A 9,196-nucleotide genomic window follows, 5' to 3' on the forward strand; every position below is an offset into this window, starting at 1 on the left:
GTAGCCAGAGTTAGCTCTTCCGAACGAGGCCTAAAATTCTAAATTCTCCTGATGTCTAAAAGTTGATAACAAATCCATTGATTTTTAACCTGTGTGGACCAACATTGCATTAATTGTCTGCCCTCGTATGCTCACCTAAAGCACATCTGTGGGCCAGACTCCGACCTTTGGGTCCTGTTCTCAGATCTCTCTCCTCCTGGTTTTGGATTCTGCACTGACTCTCCCTCCTGACTGAGTAACCCCCCAGGATGATTACACAACTCAGGAGCGAGAGGCCTGGAGGGCGGGTGGGCAGAGTCTGCACTTCCTGCTGGCCAGGACCCAAGTGATTAATTATAAAAGTAAAGGCGAGATCATCCCTTCTCTTTTCAACCCCTCTGCCACCTCCTTCCCCACCCCCCAAAAAAAGAAAAGAAAAAAGAACAATTTTTGTTGGCTTGCCTGCTTGCTCTCTAAATCCCTGCTGACTTCCCCCTCCCCTGGCCTTGGGTGCTGAAGAACAGCCCTTGCCACTCAGGTTGACAGGAATTGGGGGTGGGCAGCCACCGTCTACACTTCCCTCCCCGCCACCTTGCCCAGGCCCGGTCCAGATTTACCTGCAGCCTTTGGGATGGGCAAGAGAAGTGGGTGGTGGAAGTTCCTTGGATTTCTTCTCAGAAACTAATTATGCTGCATTTATCTAAACAGAATTCAATATATTTTCCTCCCCAAAGCTTCTTTCTATCTACTTGCGGTAATTGATTCTTCTTACTTTTTTTATAGAACTAGACTGAATGTTGCTGAAGAAGCAATTCTGAGTTGTAAGGCGTGTGTACGAGAAAAATGAAGGCGGGAGGGGTTGCCCTGAGACATTGGCCTTGGCAGGGTCGCCTTCACTTGTGTTCCTGACCGAGAGACCCGGGCCACTTTCAGCTGCTTCTGTAGCTTTGACCAAAAGTCTCCCCAGAGCTAACTTTTGGGGTAGAGTATGGTGGAGAGCTGGGGGTAGAACTGTCTGGGCTGTTACTCTGAATCCCCACTTAAGGCTTGTGTGACTTTGGACAAAACAATCCCTCTGAGCCCAAATTTCCTTCCTTTTGTGACAATTAACTAGGGTAGATTGTACAAAGAGCTTTGCTGTTATTTCTCGATGTGCCATATTTATGAACACGAGAGCCGAACTGCATATACCAAAGTAAAACCCGTACGTGTATGTGTGAGGTCCGACAATCAAGTTCACAAACTAGTCCTAGAAAAAGTTCTATATACTTCACTGCCAAGTATCACTCTGGTCACCTTCCAAGTACTCCCCTTGGAAAGTGATGCACTGGTGCCCTCGACCCCTCAAAGCAATTTTTGTACTCTTTTTCTGGAGTGGTCACCAGAACTATAGTCGTACAAGGTCTGACAATTGAGTTTCCCTCTCATCCTAGAAAATGTGCTATGTACCTTATCACCAAATATCACTGTGATGACCAAAATGGCCAAGGGGAGTCCTTGGAAGGTGGCTGTAGAGATTTTCAGCAATAAAGTGTGTAGTTATTGTTCTAGGATGAGTTAAAAAGCTTAATTGTCAGCCTCATATGCACACTGCACGTGATGTCTGCTTGTTTTCAGGACCGCTCCTTGCTTCTCACCTGCCTTATTTTATTTTATTTTATTTTATTTTTGAGACAGAGCCTCAAGCTGTCCCCCTGGGTAAAGTGCCGTGGCATCACAGCTCACAGCAACCTCCAACTCCTGGGCTCAAGCAAGTCTCCTGCCTCAGCCTCCCAAGTAGCTGGGACCACAGGTGCCCACCACAACGCCCAACTATTTTTTGGCTGTAGCCGTCATTGTTGTTGGGTGGGCCCGGGCTGGATTCGAACCCGCCACCTTAGGTGTATGTGGCTCGTGCCTTAGCCACTTGAGCCACAGGCGCCAAGTCTTCCCCTGCTTTATTACTTGGTACGGAGGGAACTATGGATCACGCTCTTGCCCGCTGGCTTCTGCATGGTTTGGCCACTGGGGGGGGGCAATAATAAAAGCTTGGTGGGCAGTAGGAGCATCGCAAAGCTGGGGAATCCCTCCCCTTCCCTTTGCTTCCTGTGGCATCTTCTTCCTGATCTCAGCACCCTCTGAATCTGGAATTATCCTAGTTAACAATGAGGGAGCTTCCTTGAACACCTCCATGTCTTAAGTGCTTTAATGGGTTGATCTTATTTAATCCATTTAACAACCCTATGAAGTGGATACTGCAATCATTAGCCCCATTTTACAGGTGAGAGCACTGAGTCTCAGAGTGGTTACTGCCATCCCACGCCTAGTCAGTGGTGTAGCCGGATTGTCAAACAAGCATCTGACTCCAGAGTCCCAGCTCATTTTACTCACCAAGGTGTGTGTGTGTTACACAGGGGGTCTTTGTGTGGCAGGCTCAAGCCTTGCTCTAATTAGTAAACCACAACCCTGACCACTGGGCAGAGCTGCCCCCAAAGGCGGTAGCCGTTAACAGGTTTTGACAGACACAACTGGCTGGGCCTGAGAGAGATTCTGCAGCTTTGATGGGAGACAGGATCCCATCCGGGCAGTTCCAGGAGAGAGCTGGCTTTGCTTTGAACAGGTAACTCAATAGAAAGGAGAAGAAAAAGTGGAGGGGTGGTGGGAGGGGAGAGGCGGGGAGAGGAAGTCCCCTGTTTCACAGAGCCCAGCCCTGAGAAGACACTCTCTGATGACCAGGGGAAGGGCTTTGAAAAGTGGAGGGCAGCACCTCAAACCCCGCTCCCTGAAAGTGGGGGTGGATCCCGACAGAAATCACATGGGGACCCCTGCTGTGGAGCCGGGGAGGCTGGAAAGGAGTTCAGGTGATAAAAAAAAAAAAAAAAAGATGTTAATAGAGGACTGTGATGCATCTGTCTGTAATTCCAGTCTCCGAATTCCCAGTTGGAAACCCTGGGGAAAGAGTGCCAGCAGGCTGCTGCGGCCACCGGCCTGCCAGACTCTGCTCGCCCGAAGTGGTGCTCAGAGCAGGGGCTCCTTTGTTAGTTGTGATGTGAGAGTTGCCGTGAGAAGCATGGCTGACTGGACATCTTGGTGCAAACGCACATCTCTTTAACTCCCTCCTTCTCCCAGATGCCTGAATCATTTACTGGCCCACAAACATGGGGTGTCTATTATGCCTCTGGTTGAGAAAGAGGAACCCCCTGGGTGCTTCCAGTCTATTCTTCAAGAAGAACATTTTAGAACACAAAAATCGGGTCATGCCACTTCCCTGCTGAAATCCTTTCATGCCTTCCTATTGTGCTCAGACAAAAATTCAACCCCCTTCCTCGGCCACCCAGCCCCTGTGTGATCTGGCCCTTGCCTCAGGCAGCCTCACTTCGGACCATTGTGCCTGCCATTCAGTGGCCAAACAGCTGCTGCCCATCACCACCACAGGGCCTTTGCACATTCCTTTCCCTCTTCTGGCACCTCCCTTCAGGCTGCTCTTCGTAAGCCTGGCCCCTCCATGTTCTCTGGCTTCAGGTACATGCCAGGTGGCAGGCATTTCTCTTCAGAAACAGGTCTATTCTTTTCTCTCTCGACATCCTTTATGGTAATCCGACTACGTGTAATGATTTATTGCCTGTCCTGTTCGTTGGCTTCTTCAGCCCCCTCCCTGGATGCAGAGACCTCGTCTGTTGTGAATGAGCCCCTTCTCAGTGTCCAAGCACAGGAAGGGTGCTCGGTGGCTCTTCATGGAATCCGTGACTGGCTGAAACACAGAGCAGAGCTGGAAGCTGCTGCAGGAGGCGTGGGAGCTGCTGGGGTCCCGGAGGGCTGGGGACACAGTGTCAGCAAGTAGGAGCTGGCTGGCAAAAGAAGGGGAGACTCTGGCCAAAGGGGACCTCTGCCGATCTGCTTCCAGGGGTTCCTGATCTGTCTACGGGTGTCTGACCCTCCACTGGCAAACCCTGTGTGTGGTAGGTGTGGGCGCAGGTCAGCTTTGCCACCTTTGTTTCATTTGGGTCAATTTCCAGGGCTGAGGACACCAGCTCCTTCTGTATTTCATTCTTGCCCCCTTTTTGCATCTGTGTGACGGCAACGAAGCCATGTGTGGTGACTCCGCTATCCCACCACGTTTTCACCTGTACTGAGATGGTGCCGGCGAAGCCGCAGCAAAAGACAGGACGAACACACAAAGGAAAGACGCCCCGGTGTGCACACACACAGGCACGCACGGGGCGCAACTGGTGTATATTTTTAAACGCTACGTGTGCATGTGTTGTTTAGACACACATAACCAGTGGAAGAACTGAGAACCGTAATCAGGTGTGTTGGGAAGGAGCGGCGAGCGGTGGGAGAGTTTTCGAGTAAGCTGAGTCTTCCTATATCCAGCCAGAAGGTCAAGTGCACAGTCAATAAAGCAAATGGTGACAAAAGCAGGTTATTCAGAGACATGGAAGTGACGACCAGCAGAACTAAACCCAGAAATGATTTAAAAAATTAAAATGCAGTGTGCTATCCCATGGTTTAATGTGATGTTTAAATATATACCATATCTTTTATAGTATTAATACACAACTTGTTTTTCTTTCATAAGAGACAAAGACAGATGCAATTGCAGCAGGAAGAGGGGGATAGTGAGAAGGAACGTGCCAATGCCACTTAAAAATCCCAAGTCCAGACTGCACGTGTCTCCGGGTTCACCTCTCCCAGGTCGCTCAGGCTAGTTGCACAGACCATTGTTTTTCTGGCAAGTTTGCGCTGGTCTTGCCCCAACGCTGTGCTCCTGGGAGTATCTTACATCCCGACAGCCATGTGACTCCAACATCTTCCTTCACCATCTGATGGTGAGTAGAGAAAATTAACTGCAGAGTCGTCCATGTGGCCCTGAGTGTCACCAAGCAGCAGTGGAAATCAAGGGGTCCCTGAGGTGACAAAAGCCCTGCAGCAGGGTGTCCCTATCTGCAGAGCCTGGGAAAGTGACGATGGGGAGCTCCGCAGCATCACGGGGCACCTTCTCCATGTGGTCCCTGTTGTCACCCTCCTGCAGATCTGCCAGGACCTGGAGACCAGGCTACCATTTCCCTGGGCCCTTGCTTGGCCTTCCCAAAGCCTTGGGCAGAAGGGGAAGGAAGCAGAGTAGTGCCCCCTTAGCTAGGAGTCACCCCCCTCTTCAGATCTTCCTCTTCCTCTTCTCCCATTTGGTGGCACCTGCAGCTCTCAGAAGCCCTAGCCTGCAGGATCCCTCCTGGGTGGCCCCTCCTGGGCCCTGGGCTCTGCCACATTTCTGCTCCTGACTGCTGGGCCATGCACAGCCATGTCCACAGAGTCGCCCATGTGTTGTAGTTCAGTCTTTGTAGGTGTGACTACCAAATCACGTAGTAAAATCAGTTCTTTTCTGTCACCAACACCTCCAAACAAGTGCTGTCCCCTTAGAAGCTCTTAGGCCCCTTGGAAGACCCAGAATTCCAGTCAAGCTAATCCTGTTGAGGCCCACCTTCAGACCCTGTGTCCTGGTAGCCCCTCTCATGACAATCTTCAGAGTCATTTGGGGCCACCTCTAGCTTCTCCCAAGAAGGCCCTGGTCCTGGAGTTTAGGAATCCAGGCATGCTATGAGGAAGGGGTCAGCTTGCTGGTGGGCACTGAGGCCCTCTGCGCATGTCCCTCTGCATAGGGCTGTAAGCAGTTCAGGCCTGTCCTGTCCCTCAGTCTTTTCAGAATCCAATGCTTGTGTTTTCCACAGTGTGAGCCCAGGCGGGCCAGTGGGCCCAGGCTGGGAAGGGAGGGCAGCCTGGTGCTCTGACAAAACATGAGGGCGCCATCCACTGGCCGCTGTCCCTTTTTCTTTTCCCTCTCCCGCCTGTCCTTAAGCAATCTCTCACCCTCCATCTGTCCTCTGCGGGCTGGCCTGTCTGTCCTTCGGCTTCAAGGGAAGGGCCCAGTCGGCCTTTGTGCAGACAGCTCGATGCCGGGGCTTTGCTGAGGGCTTCCTCTTATCTCTCTGCCCTTCTTTCTCCGAATGAAGCTCAGGGCTGGTTTCAATTTGGGGATTAATCTAACCCAAGTACAGAATCTACTTCTGCGCATGGAAAATGTACTCCAGTCTGTTGTTCATCTGTCCTTCTCCCACCCCCTCCCTCTTGCACCCTAATCTTTGGAGCTTAAAAAGGCTTAAAATGCTTCTCAGGCATGGAATCGTTCTTATAAGGCAATTATTGATGAGCTAAACAGAAATGACTTGGAAACTTAGTGTGTGAACTCTCCTCCGTGACCGCATTGCTGTATGGCAAACAAAAAAGGAAGGAAAGAATCCTTCTGTTGTCTTATGTTGATGGGTATTTTCTTCTTGGGGAAAAGCTGACCATTGGGATGTTCAAATATGAAACCCTTGAACCCACTTTTGAGGCAGGAATGGCCCCCTCCCTTCACCCATTCAGCTGATAAGATGGTCAGCTCAACACCGCCACAGCCCAAGCCCTCTGAACTTGCCCTGCGAGGAGGAGACACTTCCTTTCACATGATCCTACTGCTTCCACCAATTCACAGCTAAATGACATGTTGGAATAGAGTCGTGATATTCAAGTTGCGCCTGGCAGTTTGAAAGCTGCTTTCTCATGCCTCATCTCATTTGCTGCTGGCCACAACCCAGTAAGGTAAGCACAATGATTCCCATTTGCCAGATGAGGAGACCGAGGACAGACCGGGGAAATGACTTACCCACGGGGTCTGGTTACTCAGGGGTAGGGGTAGGATTTGAGCCCAAGGTTTTCACTCCACAGCCCTCCTGGGGCCCATTCCGGGTCCAGCTGCTTCCATTGTGATGGGTGAAGTTGCAAGGTGGCGGGGTAGGGTGGTGTTGGGCCACCATGGGCGGGTGGGAGCACTTTGGGCCATCAGGATAAGCAAATCCATGAATCATCCCCAGACTGGATCAGGTGCAGGCACCATGCAACAGGATGGGAAAGAAAAGGACCCAGAAGAAGGTATCTCTGAACTGAAACATACATGCAAAGAGCGTTTACCTTAGTGAGTTGGGGAGTTAGAATCCAGGGACATTAAACCACCTTGGGTGTGTAAGAGCTGACCTTGCCCCTTGTGGGCAGGGGTGTGGGGGACAAGGGGTGACTGAGAGTGTGCTGACTCTTCCTACAAGTACAGAGGCTGGAGTCTCTTGATAATTCCACGTCCTTCCTGCACTCTACATGTTTAGACAACTGGGATGAAGGAGGACAGAGAATTTCTGAAATGCGAACATGCCTCTGCAGCCTCTATCAACTCTGACTTCAGAGGGAAACTGGAGACACAGGTTTGGAGGTTAGGAACCTTTGTGGCTGACTTTAGCTTTTGAAACATTTACTCGCATTGTCGAGGAAGCAGTAAGTGCCCGATGCTTTCTTTTAAAATGTTTGTCTATTCTACTCTTCTGTGGAAAGATGAATGGGCGTGAAGTGGATATCTGTGGACATTTTTCCTGAGCACAGTCTCCTCTAAATCACCCGAGGAGCATGTGATATGTTCTCAGAACTTCTGGGAACACCCAGCAGTGTCCCAGTGAATAATAATGGGGCGTATCCTCCCCCACAGCATTTCTATGGGGAGGACTTACCATTCCCCCAGATGGGGATTAGACCTAATAAATTACACTTCAGGACGCAGGATACACACTCCATGTCCGGGCTGCGTGGATGGCCCTGAGCACAGAAGATCCATCACCCTCAGCTCGGACGCACAGCAGGCGCCAAGGAGCAGGCAGCAAGCTGGATAGTGTCCCAGTGAGGTAGTTTTTGGAGTAGGGAAAGATATGCCAACAGTAACTCGGGGAGTATTTACCTCCCCGAGGGAGGTAAGGGGATTCTGGGATCCAAGGAACTTGGACCCTGCAGGTGTGAACTGCTCAGTCCTCCTAAGGGAGTCTCCAGGAGGGTTTCCATCCTTGGCACTGTTGACACATTAGGCCACATAATTCTTCTCTGTGAGGACGGTCCCTTGCGATTGAAGATGTTTACCACTATCCATGGCCTCTACCCCCTGGAGGTCTGTGGCACCCCCTGCACACATTTGTGACAACCTAAAATGTCTGCAAACATGGGGTGGGGATGGGGAGTGGGTCAAAATCCTCCCTGGCTGAGGGACAATTGCTGGTCTACACTCCGGAAGGACAAAAATGATTTTGCTTCTCTGGCTCTGGCAGCCTCCAGTGGCTCCCTGGCTCACTCAGGGTGAGTGCCACAGTTCCCTGCGTGACCCACCCGTCCCGCCTCGACCTCACCCCGGGGTTTCCTGCCCTTGCTTGCTCTCTGCCAGCCAGACCAGCCTTCTGCTCTTCCTCAGAGGCCCCGGGCACGTCCTCGTGGTAGGCCTTGTGTATTCACCACTCTCTGGAATGTTCTTTGAGCTGCCCCCTTCCCTGGTGTCCACCTGGCTCATTTCTGCACTTGTTGGGTCCTGCTGACAGATGTCAGTCCCAGGGAGGCGCTGGCCTCTGACGCCTGCCTGAAGAGCACCCTGCTCTGTCGCTCCCGGAGCTCTTCCTTCTGACGGATTCTGCCTGCAACTCCACGCTCCGCCTGTCACTGTGCACCTGTCTCCCATCTTCCTCATGTGCCTACAAGCACAGGACCATGTCTGCCCACACAGCTGTTACCTTCTGTCTCAAAATGTCTCCTCAGGATTTTAATTTATGGAAGTGAGTCGTCAATTCAGAGGGAAGACCTCTGCCGTGAAAAAAGGATTTTTACTACTTAGATTTCCCCTGCACCAGACTTGGTCAGGAGGCGGAAGCAGGAGCAGGGAGAAAGCTTAGGCCAGAGCCATTATCGGGCTTTCTCGGGGAAGGGCGTGGCGGGGCACCCTGGGACTGGCTAATCTGAATACTTCCACTGGGCTTCGGGCCCACAGGGTGCTCTCTGGCTGCCTGGTATCTGACCCTCGGATGATGTAGGGGAGGGGACATACCAGCTGCGTGTGTGAGAGTTAGATTAGAAGGTGTTTGGGCTACAGACGGCAGGTTGGTTGGTTTGCAGGTAAAAGGCGCACTCACAGCAAATTGTTAGATTCTCTCTAGGAGGTGGGATTTCCACGCCCATATGTAAGGCCCCTGAAATGTCAAAGAGAAAATAAAAAACACAATGAATACATATTTCTAACTCCTCAAGCAGGCCCTGGCCATCACAGGTGCTGAGAAATGTATCGATTGAGTTAGGACTGGGGTGGTCTCCCCATTGTCCACCAGCGTGTGCTCACTGCCTCCCCTCC

General features: G+C 51.4%; 1 long non-coding RNA gene across 3 annotated transcripts; it reads left to right on the forward strand.

Annotated features, from left to right (window-relative positions):
* Nucleotides 1-1,857: 1,857 nt before the first annotated feature.
* On the forward strand, nt 1,858-8,647 carry LOC111724309. Of its 3 annotated transcripts, none has more exons than XR_002772626.1 (7): nt 1,858-3,917; nt 4,045-4,787; nt 6,488-6,594; nt 7,152-7,255; nt 7,591-7,718; nt 8,133-8,294; nt 8,397-8,647. It is a non-coding gene; the product is annotated as an uncharacterized LOC111724309 (long non-coding RNA). The 3 variants fall into 3 exon arrangements; XR_002772627.1 differs by having other exon boundaries at nt 1,858-2,578; nt 3,606-4,787; XR_002772625.1 differs by having other exon boundaries at nt 1,858-4,787.
* The last annotated feature ends 549 nt before the right edge of the window (nt 8,648-9,196 follow it).

This window comes from Otolemur garnettii, unplaced genomic scaffold, assembly GCF_000181295.1.
Source record: "Otolemur garnettii isolate 467f Iridium unplaced genomic scaffold, OtoGar3 scaffold00021, whole genome shotgun sequence".
Classification (NCBI taxonomy): Eukaryota; Metazoa; Chordata; class Mammalia; order Primates; family Galagidae; genus Otolemur; species Otolemur garnettii.